The following is a 20,752-nucleotide window of genomic DNA, read 5'->3' as shown; positions in this document are numbered from 1 at the left end:
CATCTATTCATTTGTTTTTTTATATAGTTTTTATTTTTAAAATCTGTATTATTTACATAAAGACCTTTATATTTTCTTAAAAATACTGTGGCATTATCAACTTGGTATTAGCATTCTAAGTCATTTCACGACACCCTGACTCTTGCTTCCTGAACTAACCTTGTTTTCCCCAGGGCATTATAAAAATCACTCTGGATGGAGAGCAGGCAGACCTGAGTTTTAGGCCAAATTCATCTATTGATGTGTCCAGGACGTGTCCTGGGGCAAGTTCCCTGTTCTCCTGGTCACAGCGCGGTGATGGCAGCGCGAGCTAAACTCTGAGGCCCCGTCCAGCTCTGACGTGCCAGGTGCTCCCACACATTCGCTTTGTCCTTTGGAGACAGCCTGTAACCATTTCCAGTCTACAAGAGAAAGATGGGAGGACATGAAAGCATTTTCTTCCATAAAAGAGCATGGATAAACACCTGCCTAACCCATTTTAAGAAGTAATAACATGACATTTATAAACCACTTTGCACAGTGCTTATGAATTCCTTCCCTGGAGGCTGTGTGTTTGACTCTACTTATTGTAGTTATTTACATGCCCGCATTTGGGTAAAGCATTTGCAACTGTGAGGCGGCAGTGCTTCCTCTTGAGATTATTATGGATACAGTGCTGCCTATTATGCTGCTGGTAACAAGACGGGTTTCTCTGACACAGAAACTACCCCCCGGCCCCCATATAGTGTGCCTGCACATCAGCCTGGTCTTTCTTCCCAGCTGTCCCTGTGGCCAATAGTCCTTCTAAAAGGAGCTGAGCTGGGGGGAGCGGCATACCTGAGTTGCAGCTTGGCCCCTTGAGGACGGCTTAGAGGGGTCTTTTTTCTCTGAGAATGAAAAATTTTTTGTGGCATTTGATATCTTTTCATTCCTGCAAAATAATTCTAAGGCTGCTGAACTTCAGTTCCCCATTTGGGGGTTTCGTCTCTGAGTGTGCCACGGAAGCCCTAGCTTGGTGTGCTGCACTCGATGGCTGAGCACGTAGAATGATAGACTTCCCGATGCACACACAGTGTTGTTTGCTTACTTCTAGAATATGTAAATTGCTAGGTGGTCTTTCCCATATCACATGGAAAGATGACAACCTGTGACAACATCTGTTATTTAATTTTGAGCATCTGTGCTAAGGAGCTTTACTATTTTTTTTTGCCTTATTCAATCTAATAAACAGGCCCAAAGGAGTGTCTATGGGGGGTGTCCAACCCATGGCCAGTAGGCCGCATGCGGCCCAGGATGGCTGTGAATACGGCCTACACAAAATCATACATTTACTTAAAACATTATGGATTTTTCTGTGAGTATATGTTGCAATGTATTTAATGTGTGGCCCAAGACAACTCTTCTTCCTCCAGTGTGGCCCAGAGATGCCAAAAGGTTGGACACGCCTGGTAGGCAATAGCCAAACTTAAAAGAGGCAGATGCTGGAGCATCTGGGAGATTACCCAGCAATCTCATCTATAAACTGTGGAAACCGAACAGCCACTCCATTACAACTGCTGCGAAGATTAAATAAGAGGTCTATCAGGGATCTTGCGGGTGCCTGACCCATAGTAGGAACGCGATAAATGGAAGTCATAAACATTCCTCTGAACAAAACAAGGCATTTAATTCCTTCGATGAGGCATACACCATATGCAGCGTCATTGGACATGAAGCAGGATAATAGAAGGGAAGCTGAAGGGAACAGACTGGGGCATAGCTAAGCATTGCAGCGAGCACTGCGTATCTCGCCAGCAGTTCGAGATTGTAGAGCGATGGGCAGAATACATTATGAAGTCCACAGGACACTTTTAGAAGAGGACCTGATAAAGGGAAAAGGATAATGTTATACTACGTATTTTTTTGTTGCTTCTTCGCTTTGATGTTTCAACACTTATTGGTTTGTTTAGCGTTCTCCTTTTTCAGCTGAAAACCCTCATTTGGAAAAATCTTATCAGCTGAATTGACTTTTAGTGTAACCTGTCTTGTTGCTTATTCAGTGGTTTATCTATTTCTCTGTGATACTTGATTGAATTACTTAACTTCATTCATTCATTTAGTTATTCGTTCTGAACGCTTGCCCTGCTCTAAACCCTGTGCTAAACACGGGGCCCAGATGCATCTCCTGCCCTCCAGGGGCTGACAGTCAAATACAGGGGGGACGGTGAATGTTAACGAATTTTTCCCCTCCTCCAGCCTTCTAAGGAGGGTCAGCTGCTGGATTCTACTTTGTTAAACAGGTTCAAAGTAGAGTGAGTCATTACAGGTGCTGTGGTAGAAGATTCTCCTGGTACAACTGAGGACCCCCCGTGGAAGGAGCCCTCAGTTTTAGGAAGGAAGGCTCAGAAAGGATTTCACTGGGGAAAACGATGTTACAAAGGCTTGGAGCCATGTCACATGTTCCCAATTCTCTGCTCTCTGCCCTCAGAACCTACGAGAGTGTCTTAAACATGTTGTCCATTGGATTTAATTGTGTTTTTCCACGTTTACAAGTCTCTTCATTGATTTCTCTCTAGGAGGTCAAATGAGATGTCACCAGAAGCTGTGGCCCAAAGAAGAAAAAAAAATCTATCAAGATAACTTTTAAGAGGTAACTCCTGAAAAATGAAATGAAAGTGAGTTTAGAATTAAATAGCCTGGAGCATGGATTCTAAATTCGCCACGTAACAGTTGTGTGAACCTGAATGACTGACATAACCTCTTCGATTTTAAGTTTATGTGCCTTGAAAATGAAAGTAGCGATCCCAGTGCCACAGTGAGATAAAGTACACAACACCGGTCAGCAGAGTTTCTGGAATTGAATTACTTAAGACTCCATTAAATTTTAGTTTCTTTCTATTGCTTTCAGAAACAGTTCAGAATATTTTGATCAATGCTCCTCTCCATCCTTCTACCCGGCCGATTGACAGAGGAAGCTCTATTTCCAATGGCATGACTTAGAAATTTAGATATTTAAGACTTGATTAAATGATCCCTTTCTTGGTCATTGTTCAATGCTAATACCTTAGCCCTGAATGCTAATGACTGATAGCTGGGATTTGAATTGACTTTAGTTTCAGATCTGAATGACAGCTTTTAGGGTTGCCTTCAGCCAAGTGCACCACTTGATTATCTAAAAATAGTGGTGGGGGGGCAAATGCAGACAACTATAATTGAACAACAATAAAATAATTTTTTTAATGATTAAAAAATAAATAAATAAATAAATAATGATGCACCTTTTATTTAAGTAGGATAAATAGTCTTAAAGTCTAAAGGCTTAAGTCTAAAACCAAGAGTTTGCTAAAGTCACAGAAAGCTTTAAATTGATACAGCGATTACTTCTCTGTGGCCATATGGGCTCTGCTGGTGGATAGGCCAGGGAAGGGAGAAGGATGAAGCGGTGACACAGCGCTCTTCCAGGAGTGAGCCATGAGAGGAAGGAAAGCGGGCTTTGAAGGTGAGAAGGGCAGAGGGGGAGAGGTGTTTGCAGAAGCAGCTAAGCCTGCCTTTCACAGAGTCACAGAAGAGAACTCTTGAGTGTATAAACTCACTTGGCTTCTTTGCAATGAGTCAGCTTGATCGCTCTAATGCTATCTACACCTTGAAATTATTATTTGTTCTGTGTTTAAATGGGAAATTGAAGTTTGACAAAGTCATTTGGACTAGTCCAGATCTCATGCAAAGCAATTGGTTCAGAGCTGTTAGCACAGCAGATTTCTCGGTCCATTGAGACTTTGATATAGTAGGGGAATTTCCTTGTGATTCTTTCCATTTTAAGCTCCAGACAAACTGCCCTTTCTGGCTCCTTAGCTTGTTTCTCTGATTACTTTTTAAGTGTCTCTCAGGAAAGTTTTTCCTCAATTTGGTGCTCACTGTTCCAAGCCTTTTGCTTCGATCCCTCTCTCCTTGCTCTCTGACAGTTTTTTTTTTTTAATACACCATCTTTGAGAAACCACATCATATGGAGATCTCCTGAATTTCCTGTTTTCCACTTTTCACTCTTTCCTTGGCTGTCTACTCAAATTTCTCCCATATATTCTTGCAGTAATATTTCATATATCTCTTCTTTTCTTCTAAATGGTTGCCAAAAGATGCAGCTGCTTCCTCCTGAGTATTGTCAAGATCCACCATCTTATCTACGAGAGGAGGGGGGACAAAACTTTATTTCCAAATCCTAAATCCCAGGGAACCGTATAGGAAATGGATAGGGTCCCTAGACATCTGCTGTTCACTCAACTGTTTCGTTACCTTTTGATTTTACAGCCCCTGCTTCCTTGGCTGGGCTAGCAGAGGCTCAGGCAGCTGCCAACATTATTTCCATTACCTGCCTTCCGCTGCTCACTCAGGCGCCTCGTCCGGCGGCGGTAGGGGGCGCAGCTGACAGTGCCCACTGTGTGCCTACAGCCCTATTCTTCTTGTTGCCCGAGTCACTGGGAGGACTCTTCTGGAGGGTGGGGACCTATGGAGGAAACATTCTCTGCCTCGCTCCTTATTCTTCCTGGCCAATAAAAGAGACATTTCCAGTCTGTGTGAGGTAAGAGGAAGAAATGGTTTTATTGTTGTGGCCCCTCCCCACGAAAGGAGGAGTGGTGTTTGTCTGTGTGGTGTTATGGCCTGCAGTAGGGTGGACTTACTGTGTGAGAGGGTGTGTGTACCTGTGGCCTCACTCACCTTGTCTCTGTACACGGGGCCTTCTGCATTCAAAGGGGTGAGGCAAGAAGAGGGAATTTAGGAGCGAAGACCCTTCCATGGTTGGGGCCAAGCAGGCAGAACTCAGCTGGGTTTTTATTACAATTCTCTAGAAATAGAGATGAGCTGTCACTAGAAAAGATGAAGACCTTCCAGGTGCCCAAGAAGACTGGAAAGTAGTAGGAATTAAGGAGAAAAGAGGTAACAACAGCCTTCCCTCTGAGTAAGAAAGTAGCTTTCAATTTCTCCTTTAGACCTCAAAATGATAAAGTAAGTAGGTTTTTTTTTTTGCAGAGTGGGTCTATTATGATCATCAAGTTCTAAAAAAGTCTCTGTGCATACAGAAGGGTTGAAGCATAGCTTGTATTTTATCGAATTATTAAGGAGGTTCCATCACGTAGACATGACCCATGATTAAGTCCGTCTCAGCCCCTCCCCAGAGGATGGGAAGTGGGCCTGGAAGTTCCAAGTTTCTAATCATGGCGTGGTCTTCCTGGTGACCAGTCCTCATTTGGGAGCTCAGCGAGAGTTGCTTCATTAGAACAAAAGATGCTCTATAACCCAAGAAATTCTAAGAGATTTAGAGCCCTGTGTACAATGCTCCCATCACCCCCATTACTTAATAAATTACTTAAAAAATTTAGGAGCTCTATGCCAGGAATCAGGGTCAAAGATCAAATGTTGGGACAGAAGATACTCCTAGGACCTCTGCAGCTCAGGAGATTACAAGGGTGTTGGGGCTCTATTTCAGAAACTTAGGTCAAAGACCCAGGATTGGCAGGAATCAGGGGCAGAGACCAATATATTCTCATTTTTTGATACCCATTCCCACTGTTAGGGCTTTGTATGGGTTGCTCCCTCTGCATCAAATGATATTCTCACTCTTGACCTTACAACCCTTTCTCCTGGCTAATTTCTGCTTGTTTTTTTTTCATAGACCACCCTTCCCCCTCAGACTGGGTTAGATGCCACAATTCTGTCCTGCTCTCCAGATAGAAATATAGATATGTTTATATTAAAAAATATATTGAAATGACTACTTTCCACATCTATTTTTCCACGAAAACATAAACTCTGGGAAAGAGATGTGTGTTTTATTTTCATGTGTCTCTAGTACCTGGCACAGTGACTGGCACATAGTAGGCATTCTACAAATGCTTAACGGAGAAACTAACAAAATACTAGGTTTATGGGAGTGGTACTGGTAGCAGTGAATCACACATAGATTTTCTACTTGTCTCTTATGTTTTGTAATCTGTATGTGATTTCAATAGCATTTGCTAAGGGACCACACTTGGAGAAGCAACACTGAGAAGGAGAGAAGTGAAAGGAAGCTGAAGAGTCCCCATTGTTCCAGACCTGCCTGTTTTTCTCCCCACCCTTCAGATCCTGGGGTTCTTCTCCCTCCCCTAATCAAAACCCATTTCTTGGAAAGCATTCATACTCCTGGGTTAAATGGCAGAAAAATTAAAATGACCGTGTTATTTGTTCAGTACTGTTTGCATTTTTTTTAACAAGGAACAAAGCCTCTGGTTGTTTTGAACCAAAGGAACAGAACTCTAATTATGCGCTGTCAGGTTTAAGGAGCTGGAAAGGAAACTGGGGACCACACACACAGGCGACCTGAGGCTTGACTTAGGAAGTGCAGCCCGAGAACTGGGCCCAGCCCAGGGTGAGTGCGCAGACGCATTTATTCAGTCGGTAAAGTTAGATCATTCTAGATATCTTTCAGTGAAAAGAAAGGCTACAAATTGCATTGCACAGAAAATAGGTGCCATTGTGGGCCTTCTAGAATTGTCCATGAGACTCATTAAAGAAACTTAAAAAAAAAACGTACACACACACACACACATTCTACCTAAAGAGTACTTGCTCCCACTCCCTGGGGGTGGGAAACAAAACTGAAAATAAAATATTGTTGAAATAGATGTCAGTCTGGCTGAAAATGGGCACATTTGGTAAATGATTCACTTTATTATCTAGGTAGAAATGAGCATAGAGAACTCACTTTGAAAGTGCCGTTGACTGTTAGAAACTTGGAATTAAAAGTAAGAAGAATGAACTTCTATGCCTAATTTCTTGCATTCTTCTGCAATTAAGAAAGATTCTATCATTTCAATATGTACAGATGTATAGTCTCTGATTTTTAGAAACTTTTCTTGAAGCTGTTGGTGCTTCTAAAAATGGGCGGTCTGGAGCAGTCTGTGGAGAAGACCCGCATCACAGAGGGTGAGAGCCGTCACAGCCCTCATAGAGCACAGAAAGGGCAGCGTGCTGTGTTCTTGGGCATTCGTCACTTCAGCGAGGACACTGTCATTCCTTATGGTTAGGTTACCAAGCAGGTCTGATGGATTGGTAAGGCTCACACCACGACTCCAATGTCCCATCAAGGTCAGATATGCTCTACTCGGCTGCCCTTCTGGTGGCTCTGTGTTTGCATCACCTGTGCCCTGTCTTTCATACAGGCCTCCATGTATGAGACACTGCCTGATATCACTACTGCCGAGTCTGAGCATGCTTCCAAAGAAGCTCGGATTTGCTCTTACTTTCCCGTCCAAGAAATACGTTGAAGTATTGGGAAAAGAATTCTAGCAGCTCCATCACTAGTTGGCAACTTTCACATTTCTTAAGAATAGTCTTCAACTTAGTTGGAATCATATTTCTTGTGCGGGAATGGATTTAAGACAAAAAAACATACTGAACATTTGGGCATGGGCCTTGATTTTTCAACATACATCTTTCATGTGTTCAGACTGATGATGCACATCCCCCTCCACCCCCGGGGGATCTTCCTTTTCTTAAGCATTAAATTGCCCGCTCAGATGTATCAAGTATCCACTACCTTGAATGGATGTGCTCATTAGTAATGGCAAAATGTATGGACATACAAGGAGAAGAAAAGGAAGAGTAAAATCCTGTTTTATTTAAGTATTTTATGTCTACCAAAAGGAAAAAAAGGAAGATCAAGTGACTTTCTTTGTCTAAGCAATAATTTAGGAACGAAAGGCATGCATCCACTAAGTAGAAGGAGAGCAAAAGCTGTCTTTTTCATGACTCTCCGGCAGATACTCCACACCAATTGTCCTTAAGCCCTGCCATCCATGAGCTCCTGATTTCAAGCCCCATGGTCAGCCTTTGCCCTTGTGCAGGCCTCTATCCCAGTGCTCCGTCCAGCTCTAACCCAGCTCATCTCGTAGGTCAACACTGCCCAACAGTTCTTTACACCGGCCAACTCTAGTAACTGCTTACTCTTGTGATATTTCCTACTCAGTGCTACTCAGTGCTTCTCAAAGCATGATCACCTTGTCAGAGGCAACAACATCCCCTCTACAGTTGCTAAGAAATCAAGAAGAAGTATGATGAATCATTTTTAAATTATAGTAGTCTTACTAATAACTTCCTTTGGGGATATTCCACCAGGAATAGTACTATTCTCCATGAAGGGGCATTTAGAGAAGTGTTTACTGTTGTATTCTTCTGAGTCTTGTATAGTGTCCTTTACTGTTTTCGGTGACAGTAAGTGCTCAATAAACACTCTTTGAATAAGCATCAACCATATGGCAGTTGTGAGACTTCTTCCGTGGCTTTCAGAAGACAGGGTAGAGAAGGAAAGGAGGTAGATGAAATAAATAGTCCAGAGTGACTCGAAGGTTTGCGGGGTTGGGTGTAGCATGTGGTAAAGATGTTAAGGGTGCTGGCAGGAGCCTTATTGACACAATGCCTCGTGAGGGTGGGACTGGGTAGGATTTGAGAGGTGGCTCATGCCATAATGGGGAAACAATTTGGGGTGAGGCCATGGGAGTGGAGTGTTTGTGGGGAGCATTAGGGTTGAGGTAGAGCTGAGTCGTGACCTTGGCAAGTCCACATGTGCTTCTGGCCTGAAAGTTCTACTTCTCAGTGCATTCCTCACAATCTGGCAGGGACCTCCCATCATCAAGAAGAAGGAGGAAGAGAAAACCTTCAATAGCAAATAGATTGTACTTGAAAAACAGATTTCTGCATGGGGAAAGGGAACAGGTATTAAAATGAGATTTTTTTAATGATTATGCTGACATTAAATTCTTACAGTCATTTTTTCTTTAAACTAGTTGAAATGAGATGTCCAGCTCTCATAGTTTTGATACTCTTATCATCTTGGTTTCAAAAGCAGGGACCATACCCAAATTATTTTTGCATGCCCTGGGCCTGGGTATTGTCCAGCAGGGGGTACGGACCTGAAAACAAGTCTTGCATTCATTTATTTGCTAACAATTAGAACCTAGAACCTATTTCCATTGACATCCCAATCAGTTAAATTTAGGTGCCTGTTTTAATAGGTTCTTTTTTTCTTGAGCTACTCAAGAGTTCTCCTTTCTATTTTGCAGATATTCCATTTAGATAATACCAGGCAGGACAAAAAGAGGTTTGTATAGTTTTGGAAACTTCACGAATAAGGAACACCCACAGGTTCAAGAAGATGCATTAAGGACTCACGTCTGCTGGGATAATTCACATCACTATAACAAGTAGGGACTGAACATCTCTGTGGAAAACACTGAACAAAGGGGAAATATATATTATTTCTGCTCTCAAAGAGTTTATGTCAGAAAGAGAGTGATCAGAATGACACAAATAGCTAGAAGAGAAAGCAGAGCTTCTTCTGTGGAGGAGCCAGGCAGAAGGTGCGAAGGCAATGGAAATGCAGCAGAGAGGAACTATCTGTGGAGCATAAAGAGCCTCCATTAATTATAATGCTGTAAGTAAACAACTTTTATAAACTTCATATCCTATATATTTTATATTAATTAATGATAAATTTGTAATAAAATATGGTATTAAATTATATAAAGAAAAGATCACCGAATGCCATAGCAATTTCAGAGAATATGGCCAATATTGTTATATGAAATTAATACCTGGAAATCAAGAAGTAATATAACAGTTGAAAAAGGAGTTATTAAATGATAAAGAATGTCACTATTGGATATTAATGTGGAGAAAAATAATTAAGTCATGCCTCATTCTTAAAATTTCATTAAATTCCAAATGAATTAGTGGGTTAAATGGTGTCAAAATTAAAAGAAAGCCAAAGAGTGCATTCCTTCCACCTGTGAAGAAGAGTTATGTGTCTGTTAAATTACACATCTTACATAATTTGATAGAATAAATCTAAGAAATATGACACATTTCTCTCAGAATGAGAAAATTATAGGATCAACATATAATAGAAACTTACTACTAAAAATAAAGAAACGATATATTTATAAAATCAGTATTCAAAATGTAGTGGCTTAAAGTGATGACCACCCCTTTAGTACACGAGTCCCTGGATTGGGAATTTGCCTGGCTCAGTGGTCCTCCTGCTGTTCTCTGCCAGCTTACCCAGGCGTCTGGGGCCCTTTAGGTGGTCCTGCCTCTGCGGGCCGGCTAGCTGTTGGCTGGAGCACTGGGGGCACCTGCTCTCACCATCTGAAAGTCTCATCAGGGTTTGCTCATGTGTGGCAGGAAAGTTCCAAGTGCAACCGGAGGGCAAACCACCATATACTAGTGCTTTTCTTGTGTCTGCTTGCATCATATTGGCTACTGTTCCATGGCCAAAAGAGTCACATGATCAATCTCAGAGTCCACGTGGGGAGGAAGGGCACTACCAAACCTGTGAAATCAGGGAACTGGAGGACTTGTGGCTATTTGTTCCCTGCATCAATAATTGGCAAAGGAAACTTATGGCTTAACCACAAACAATAATTGATCACATGTGGAAACTTTTTATCAGTAGCAGTGATTGGAGAAATGCATGTTAATGTTGGCTTCAAAGATCACGCGGGAGATGACTTCCCAGCCTGATGACTGAGCAAGGTCTCCAGTGCCAAGTCCAGCGGTTAAAAGCAAACCTGGGTTCACTCTGCTGTTTCCTTGTGGTGTCTTGTGTAATATCTCTAAGTCTCAGATTCATCTCTGTAAAATCAGAAAAATAATATCTATTGTACCTCAAAGATTAGGAGGATTAGATGAGATCATGTGAAAATATTCTACAAAGGTCTTGCTCAGTTTATGCCTCTTCCCTCCCATTTTTAAGATGTGATCTTCTAAACCCAGCAACAGCAACAACAAAAAAGCTCAAAAAAACCAAACGAGCAAATAAACAGATAAAACTGTAGGGGCTACCACTGCATTTGTGTATAACTGGTGACTATTCACACAGTTATGAATTCAGCAATTACTGGGCATCCCTCTTGGGCCCAAAGTTGTGCTGGGCACTGGGAATACAGTGATGAACAGAAAGAGGCAGATCCCTGCTTTCGTGGAGCTTATAGTTTAAAGTCAGAGATGGACCATAACCAAATCATCACATCAATGAACATAAAATTGCAGCCTTAATTAGTGCTGTATGGGACCCTTGATTGGTGCTAGTAGGAAAGCATATAACAGGAAGATGTAACCTGGTTAGGAGTGGGAGGGGCCAGGGGAATCTCCTGGAAAAAGGAATGAGTTGCAGTACGAAGGGGAGAGTGGCCCTGATCTAGACTGGGGCAGGGTTATATGGGAGGGTCAGACCACACGGCTCCTGTAGGGAATGACAAGGAGATTGTCCTAACCTTTCAACCAATGTGAATTCATGGGAAGACATGAGCAATGTTGGGATCTGGGAAGCTTTCTCTGGGATCAGGGTAGAGAACAGATTGGAGGGGAGAAAGAGTGGCTGCAGGTAGATACTTTAGGAGACTGTCACAGAAGTCTCGTCATGTACAAATTAGTTCAATTTTCCACAAAGGAATTACTGTATTTTTGGGGCTCTAAGACACACCTAGGTTTTAGAAAAGGAAAATAGGGGGAAAATTTTTGAAGCAAAAATGTGGTAAAAAAGTGCATCTTATAGTCCAAAAAATACGGTATAGACCTATGAATTCTACTTTGGCAAGCTCTGAGGAAATATACCCCTAAATACTTGTATCACTGAAATAAGCCAGGTGGTAAAAGACGAATACCATATGATCTCACCTATAAGTGGAACCTAATTAACAAAACAAACAAGTGAGCAAAATAGAACCAGAGACATGGGAATAAAGAACAAAATGACAGTGACCAGGGGGGAGGGGGAGGGCATAACGTGGGAAAGAAAGGGAAGGGTCACGTCAAGGAACAGGTATAAAGGACCCATGGCAAAGACGATGGGGTGAGGGTGGTGAAGATTGAAAATGGATGGTGGGGAAGGGGAGGGAGTAGAGCAGGGGAGAGTAATGGGGGGAAGAAATGGAGACAACTGTAACTGAACAATTTAAAAAAAAATTTAAGTGACTGGTGAATAACATTAGACTGATACTAATACATTTTAGAATGAACGCTGTTGACTAAATGGGTTTTAGAAAACTAAGTCAGTCTTAACATCCATGTATATCTGTAACAACCAACAGGCCATATTTATTTTGTTATTATCAATTTTAAGAATCCGTGTACCCCAGCCAGGTTTCCCCAGTCGAATGCTACATCGCATGAGACTAAGTGAGCTGCGCCATTTCAACACAATCCCGCACAGCGACTGAGTGCGGCAAGAAAGCGTGGATGCTGTGAAGCCGTCAGTTGTGAAACAAGGTATCAATTATTAGCAGCGCTCTCATTGCTGGGGAAAAGTCGTGAACAGAGTTCAGAAGTAAAATTGCAGTTTTCCCTCTGACTTGGGTACTTGGTTTTAAAGACGTAGAAGAAACACCCAAGTTTAACAGCAGTGTTGGGAACCAGGTCCACTTCTCCAGCGAAGGGCTCCTGTCACATGTGCTCCCCAAAGAAGGCTTTGAGGCTGAGCTTCCCTCACCGCGCAACTGTGCTTGATCTGCTAATCAGACTCTTAGAAATAAGGCAACACACAGATCTTCAATCCACGTGCTCAACTCTAGCATCACCACCTACCAGGTTTTGGGTACTTTATAATACCTTTTCCTGCACTTGCACAATGCCTGCGGAAAGTGATTACATTTAGAATAATTTAGCTTCATAAAAAATGGAGGAAGTTAGAGGTACAGCTGTAAAATATTCAGATATTTAAAAGCAATTTGTAAAATATTGGTGAAATTGGTGACCAAAATAAAATGTCATGTCGTTGCTGAATCTCCCAGAATAAATCGAAACCTTCCCAGAGTAAAACTACAGCTTCAGAAAGAAGGAAGTTTGGGAGGTTCTTGGATGTAACATAAATTAACTAGCTTAATCTGCAACCTTAAACTATGGGAAAGAGGATGGATATTGGCCAAGATGGGTCTGGTTCAAATCCCTTCCCTTGGTTGGGCAAATCCCATTGCCCGTTGGAATTTCAGTTCCTTCATGGCAAAAGCAGGGATGAAAGTAACCACCATTCAGCGTCAATGGGAAAGTGACCCGAGGTATTACATAAGCAAGTACCTAAAGAACTTTCTGTTAGATCATGAGTTCCTTCTGTAATGTTTCTCCATCCCTTTCACAGACTTGAATGAGCTCCTTAGTTCACACTTCCTTTCCTGCCCAGCTTGCACGCTTGGTGATGATGACTTTCCAAGCAACACTAGAAGTTTGACCTCCTTATCAGTAAAAATGTGTGCAGATGTCTCAAAAGTCAGAGCTACTGCAGATAAAGTTTGGTTTCAGGCTTCACCTTGGTTACAGTTATTTGAAGGTACCATTAGCTGAATTTATCTCACTCAAATTCCTAACTAAGCGAAGCTTCTTACTTGGCTTTCATTTAGCCCTTCTATCTGTCCCAATAATCAGTAGACCAGAAATACACGGAGCGTTGTCAGAAAAAATTGTGAAGGGCTAAGTAATGGACCACAAACATTACAGGTCATCAGCAATGGAAAGTCTCAACAATGTCTAGAGCACTACTCAGGGTAACCTCTGTCTTTCGTTGTCTTGGATCTGTTTGACAATTTTGTACATTGTAGAAAATAAGTAATAATCCAAATGACTCTAGTCCATAGAAATACAGATGAATGATGTTCAGTGGAATATAAGTGATGAACTTTGCATGTTTTCATAAATTCATTTCAACATTCCTTGTCACCTATATATAGGACTTTGAATTCTTGTTTGAACTGGTTGTGACATCTAATTGGATCTCTCATTAATCAGTGCATTAAAAGAAAATCTTTGACTTGTACTCATTTTATGTAAAATCTTGATTTTGTGTTTTTAAAAAAATTATCCTTTTCCAGTGTCTGTTGTTGGGAATCCCCAGCACTGGGCTGGAGGCGGGGGAGATAGGCCAACCTGACAGACACAAAATGCTTGCAAACTAAATGTTAAAGGACGGAGCAAGACATAGGAAGTGTAACAGTGACTTCAGATGGAGAGGAGATCAGGGCTGAAGTAGTTTCAGAGAAGAGCTATGACCTCAGAGCTAGTACTTCAGACAGCCCAGAGGAGATGAAGACAGAACTTGCTTTGAGAGGTAAGACACAACCTGAGGTAAGACATGGTGGGCCTCAGCACGGCCTGCTCAGAGAGATCTGCACTTTGACGGAGCCTGGGTTAGAAAAATAACAATCAAGGCTCAATTTTATTTGGCATCCCCAAGATAACAGGCAATGGGTGCTGGAGTTTCGAAAACCTGAGTGCCCATTAGACTCAACTGTGGCAAGATAAAAATGCTGATGTCCAGGCCTCCTGGTCAGAAGTTGTAATGTAATTGGTCTGGGGAGGTGCAGGAAAAACTCACCAGGTGACTCTAGAATGAAACCAAGTTAGTGACCTACTATGCTATGCAATTTACATGTACTTGTTGACTTATTGTACCCCTCCTAGTAGCCTCATAAGGGAAGTATTTTCATCCTCAGTTTATAGAGGAAGAGGCAAAAGGCTCAGAGAGATGAACTGATTTGCCCGAGGTGCTTCTGTCACTTGCAGCTAAAAAAAATGAGGGAAAGTTGTGGATTAGGAATAGATGGTTTGTGGAGAGTTTCTAATGCCACTCTTACATGGTATAATTATGCATAGAGTGCTCACTCATTCACCATATACTTACCACATATCTACTATGTGCCAGGCTCTGTTCTAGGGATTGGGAATCAATGCGGCCACCAAAACAAAGTTTCTACCATCATTCTGACGAATGGAGAGAGAGCCAGTCCTCTCAGAGAGGGAGGCCCCGGGCTGAGAGGAGGGCAAATGCAGTAGGAACGGGGCATTCCTCCTGAGTGCTGAGGAAATGCTAGTAAAAGCCAATAGGACCACGTTGCTGTACACCTGAAAGTAATAATCCTGTGGAGAACTATAATCTAGTTACAGATCCTTGTTATTAGTGTCAGTGGTAATTATACCATATATTTGTGATGTTTTTTACACTCTTCAGAGGGATTTCACATACATGATTTCACTCAATATGCTCCACAGGTGGGAGGCCAGGCAGGTGTAACTGCTTTTGAAGGACAGGTGAGGGTTGCCCCAAATCACATGGCTGGTACATGCTGGGACCAGAATTGGAACCCAAGGCTTCTATTTCTAACCCTGCGCTCTGCACTTGGTCCACCTGATATTGCACCAGGGTTCTGACAATGACTGTAATAATCTACAATGATCTTGCTAAATATAGTACTCAGAAATGAGAAGGTGTAGGGCAAGGAAACCAGGCAAAATCCAGAGAAGGAAGCCTGTTCTAATTGCATTTTCTTTCCTTTACATACTTTTCCAGTTTTATCCAGCTGACATATATATGTATATAACTTACATACAACGTTGTGTAAGTTTATGGTGAACAATGTGTTGATTTGATACATGTGTATATTGTAAGATGATTGTCACATGGCACCTCTATCATGTCACATAATTGCCTTTTTTATTTTTATTTTTTGGTGTGGTGAAAACACTCCAGATCTATTCTCTTAGCAGCTTTATAGAACACAGTATCATCAACTATAATCCCCATGGTGTACATTAGCCCCCCAGAACTTATTCGTTTTTTAACTGGAAGTTTATTCTTTTGACCAACATCTCCCCAATATCCCCACCCCCACCCCCTGGTAATCATCCTTCTACTCTCTGTTTCTTGGAGTTTGGTTCATAGATTCCACATATAAGTGAGATCATTCTCTTTCTCTCTCCGACTTACCTCATTTAGCATAATACCCTCAGGGCCTATCCACGTTGTGACAAGTGGCAGACGTCCTTCTTGCTTGTGGTTGAATAACATGCATCCACATATCTTCCTTATCCAGTCATCTGCTGACAGGCACTTAGGTTGTTCCTGATCCTTTGCCTTCCCTTGAAATGTCTTTGAGGGATTGATAGAAGCAGAGCCTCAGAATGATAATTCTCTTTACCAAGTTTTCATAGGGTGATGAATCAGAAGTGTTCTCTTTGAAAACTAGAGGTTATCCAACTGGAAGAGAGGGAAGAGTATCCAAAGGGCTAATTCCCAAGTTAATTCCCTTCCAACGCCTTGGCTCTATGCCCGCCTCCCCACTGCAGGCAGGTCGCTGGGGTTTCTGGAGGAAATCGAAGCTCCTCTCTGGTACCCCTCCAGTCTCCTCCCACTCGCACTCCTGGTGATAGAGAGCATGTATTTCTTCCCTGTTCCTCTTTCGTCTTTGATGATCTATTATAAATAGAAGATACTTCTGCACCCCCCAAAAAATAAATAAAACCAGCAAAGTTTATCATCTCTACAAAAGGTTGAGGACCCTGACATACTATGAACATGCTAGGCAGGGCAAACAAACAGATAGAAGACACTTTTTTTTTAAAAGCCAACTAGCATGGCATGCTATTTAGCTAGTGTGTGATTTTTCTATAGTTCGAAACCCAGCTGTGTTTTGGAAACTGATAAGTCCTGGACATGTAGGATTACCCCTGTTCTTCCAAAGTAATTTTTGTTTTTCACATCTAATTATCCACAAAGTCCAGAAAGATCCGTCTGACTTGAAGCCAACCATATTCACCCTATTTACTTATTTTCATTGGTTCTGGACTCTAGTTGGTGTGTTGGTTGGATTGTCGAGTAGCAGATGCTGAGATGGCTTTGGAAGTGGAAGAGACTTACAGGGGGTAGTCTTTGTGAAAGATGAAAGGGAGAGGAAGATAGAGGAGGCAAAGGGGACCTTCAGACCGTGACATGGGGCTTGACACCTGTTAAAGGGAGTGGGGAGAAGAGGACTGGGTAGGAAGAACCTCAGACCGTGGTGCAGGTCCAAGAAGGTTGCTCAGAGAAGAATCCTGCCAAGGTACAGTGATGAGTCCTTGTGCTCGACCAATTCCGTCCTCAGTCATTAGGGGACGTCTAGGTAGCCCCTAGTCTCAGCTTGAATATTGAGTCAGATCCTGAAGGCACCAACAGCCAGAGAAAGAATGTCATCAGTTTCTTTCCTGAAAGCAGATCTCAGTGGGCGCACTGCCCCAGCTGCCACAGCTCAGCAAAGGGAGCAGATGGTCGCAGGAAGCTAAGCGCCTACCTGTGTATGCGAGAGGCTAGCTCTAGCCAATGGGTTTGTGCCATCTGACAGGAACAAGACGGAGATTCATGCATCCATCCATGCATCCAGAGATCCACTCATTTATTGCCTTAGATAGTAGCTGCAATCTCTGGAGCTTCTTTCTGTCAGAACAAAAACCTGTATTGCCTGAGAAACCAAATCAAAATTTTGACTGTTCTGCTACACAAGCCATGATCTCTGAGTGACAATCAGCTTATATCTCCACCCAGTCTGCTGCCATCCATGCCTGTGATCTTAAGTCAACCTGTTATACATCTGAGGCCACGTTCTTCACCACACCCGAATTTCTGCTGTCTGACACATCTCTTCCTTGAGTTCTGTTGGCACTTTGCTCCCCTAGAAGGATTGTAATTCATGTCCCAGCTCTTTGACTCAGTGTTCGAGGTATAAAGGTACATGGCAGGTGATGAAGTTTATTGCAATGTCCTTGGGTTCAGGGTCAGTGCGAACAGCTAAGGAGCAGCAGAGATGGTGAGCTGGTTTGGCTGTGTGCCTTCCAACTCTGAAGTCCCTGAAACTGTTTAGTTTCAAAATGACCCTGGCCTTTAGTAATGTTTCACAGCAGCCTCTCTCCAACTAATATGGCAACTGGCCATGAGGAATCATGGGCATCATTTTGAGAGCACATTATTTTGGAGGATAAAGATGGTGGAATTGTCTAGGGCTTGGCAGGTAATTAAAAGAGGTTGATTTTTCAAACAAATATTCCTGCCAATTAGAATTTAATCTTCCTCTAAATCAGCAGTCTCTAAGGCCCATTTATTTCTTTCATCCTATTACCTACTCTAGCAAAAAACATGGGTCTCACCTTAATGGGAACCAATTCCCTTTTTCCCCCCTAGAACAATATTTACATGTTGGCAAGCCTTCTCTCATGTGGCTCAAAGAACCACATGTGTTTGCAGCATTCTCTCAAGTAGCTGAGAGAACGTAAAACTTGCAGTAATATTTTGGGGAGTAAATTTTATTGTTATGGCTTTAAAACACAATCAAATAAAAACAAGAATTCCATTAGTAGTTGATTATTGTAGTAATAGGGTTGAGAATAAATTTTACTGCTATAGGAACTATAAAACAGCAATAATAAAAAACACTATTATTGTGAATAAATTGTGTTGAGATGACTAACTAGAAAGCTATAAAACACAATGATAAGGAATAATCTAATCACCAGGAATGATGTGATAATAATTCACCCTTGTTAGTGAGGAGCTCATGGTTCCAGTTCACTGGCCCCGAGTTCTCCGGGTTACTGCTCGCATTCCATAAGGCTGCGGAAAGATAATCTTTGGACGGTGGGCTGGCAGGAGACCATGTATTATAGTGAAATTGGACATGGGGATTGAAGAATATCCAATTATCAGTGACTGTTAGAAAAATCCTGTGTTGTAATGCCAAATGTCCTCACAACATATTTAAAAAATGATTTGCAGCTTTCTACTAACAATTTGTATGTATTATTTGACTGTGCATTTGCACATATTTATTTTTATTTATGTTCTTTTTCTTCAGAATAGCTACATGGGATTACATATCTGTTGAGAGGGAAGCCTATTGTAGTCTTGCTTTTTATTTAAACTACCCACCCTCCCCTTTGCTCTGAGTCTGTCTTGGTCCCATTCATGAGCAGGAGAATGAAAAGAAAACACCCTCAACTCCTGTGTTCCATTCATCTTCTGTGGAGCCCTCGGCTCCATTAAAACCCTTGCTTCATAGTTAAGAATAGTGAGGGGGCTGCTCTGTCCCAAAACTTGGTTAAAAGGAAGAGTGTCGTGTGTGTTGCATCTTACCCCTGTTCTGAACATCGTCATAATGCAAGTTCAAGATTTCCAAATGACAGTATCCCAAGAGGACAATGGAAGATCATAGTGATGCAGTTCCCTTTGAAATGTCATTAACTCATGCTGACAAGGTCTTCTACCCTCACTGCCTCCACTCTCTCACTTCCCTTTCCTTCATTAACCAGCTCCAGTCAGGCTTCCGTCCCTGCCACATGCCACCTGCCACCTGCCACATGCCACATGCATGCTGACTTCAACTGCTGCTTTCGAGGTCTCCAGGGACCTCTGTACTGTGGCCAGTTGAGATCGCTAGTTATCAGTCATCTGACTCAACTTTGGGTCATTTCATCCCGCTGGTAACTCTCACTTTCTTCAAATGCTTTTCTCACTCAGCTTCTGGGGCACAACAGTCTCTCGTCTCCCCACCTACCTCACTGGCTGCTCTTTCTCAGTTTCCGTGGCTCATTCCTCTCTTCCGCCAAGACCTCTACACATTAGAACGACTCAGGGACCAGCCTTTGTTCTTTCCTTCTAAATGAGCTCACATGCCAGATAAGCTCCGTGTGGCTTTGAACATCATCTCTTATGTGCTGAAGTCACACATTTATGCACCTTGCTCCGCTTCCCTCTGAGAGCCAGCCTGCTGTTGTGGCTGTCCTCACGACAATCCTCTGGGTGTCTGATAAGCATCTCAACCTTATCATGGCTCAAGAGAATTCCTGACTTTTCATGCGCTTAAGCCTATTTACCCCTCGATTTTCCCCATTTCATAAAATGTCACCACGATTCACTCAATTTCTTGGCCCCCAAATCTAGGAGGTGTTCTCGAGTTTCCTAGTTTCCTCACATTTCATATTCATTCCACAAGCAAATTCATTGTGCCCACGTCTAAAATAAATTCTCAATGTGACCAAGTCTCAACATTTCACCATGACTGGTTGGCCTGAATCTCCATCATCTCTCCCCTGGAATGTTATCTTCCCAGCTGGTCTTTTTAAAAAAAAAAGATTATATTTATTTATTTGTATTTTTTTAAACATTTAATTTATTTTTAAAGAGGGGAAGGGAAGAAGAAAGAGAGGGAGGGAGAGAAACATCAATGTGTGGTTGCCTTTCACACTCCCCCTACTGGGGACCAGGTCTGCAACCCAGGCATGTGCCCTGACTGGGAATTGAACCAGTGACCCTGTGGTTCACAGGCTGGTGCTGAATCCACTGAGCCACACCAGCCAGGGCATATTTATTTATTTTTAAACTGAGGGGAAGGGAGGGAAACGGAGAGGGAAAGAAACATCAATGTGTGGTTGCCTCTCATGTGCCCCCCACTGGGGACCTGGCCCACAACTCAGGCATGTGCCCTGACTGGGAATTGAACCGGTGACCCTTTAGTTCATAGGCTGGCGCTCAATCTACTGAGCCACAACAGCCAGCGCCCAGTTGGTCTTTCTGTTTCCATTCTTGTCCTTCTCTTGTCTTCTCTCTATCTAGCATCCAGCATAATCCTTTAAAATACAAATCCAAAACCTTTTCACTGATGTCCTAGAGTAAAATCCAAAGTCTGGACTAGGACCCATGGCTTCTGTAAGATCTGGCTCTTGTCTCTCTCCCTGGGTTCATCTTTCATCACTCTGTCTCTTGCTCCCACTTCACTCAAACACTGGCTTTCTTCCAGTTCCTTGATCACGTTAAGCTCATTTCTTTCCTAGGATTCCTACAGATGCTTCCCCCTTTGCCGACAACTCTTTTTCTACAACCTTTTGCTTTAATTACATCATTTAGAACTTAAATAAAAAATCATCATAGTCAGGAGAGACCACTCTATCTCAATATATTCTCGCCCACAAACAC

The 20,752-nt window shown here is 42.3% G+C and overlaps 1 long non-coding RNA gene across 1 annotated transcript; it reads left to right on the top strand.

The window, feature by feature from the left end:
* Positions 1–8,792: 8,792 nt before the first annotated feature.
* Positions 8,793–13,435, top strand: LOC118499860. Its single transcript, XR_004902407.1, has 3 exons — positions 8,793–9,424; positions 12,129–12,258; positions 13,124–13,435. It is a non-coding gene; the product is annotated as an uncharacterized LOC118499860 (long non-coding RNA).
* The last annotated feature ends 7,317 nt before the right edge of the window (positions 13,436–20,752 follow it).

This window comes from Phyllostomus discolor, chromosome 4 (assembly GCF_004126475.2).
Source record: "Phyllostomus discolor isolate MPI-MPIP mPhyDis1 chromosome 4, mPhyDis1.pri.v3, whole genome shotgun sequence".
NCBI lineage: Eukaryota > Metazoa > Chordata > Mammalia > Chiroptera > Phyllostomidae > Phyllostomus > Phyllostomus discolor.
This window is presented reverse-complemented; position numbering and strand designations above follow the sequence as displayed.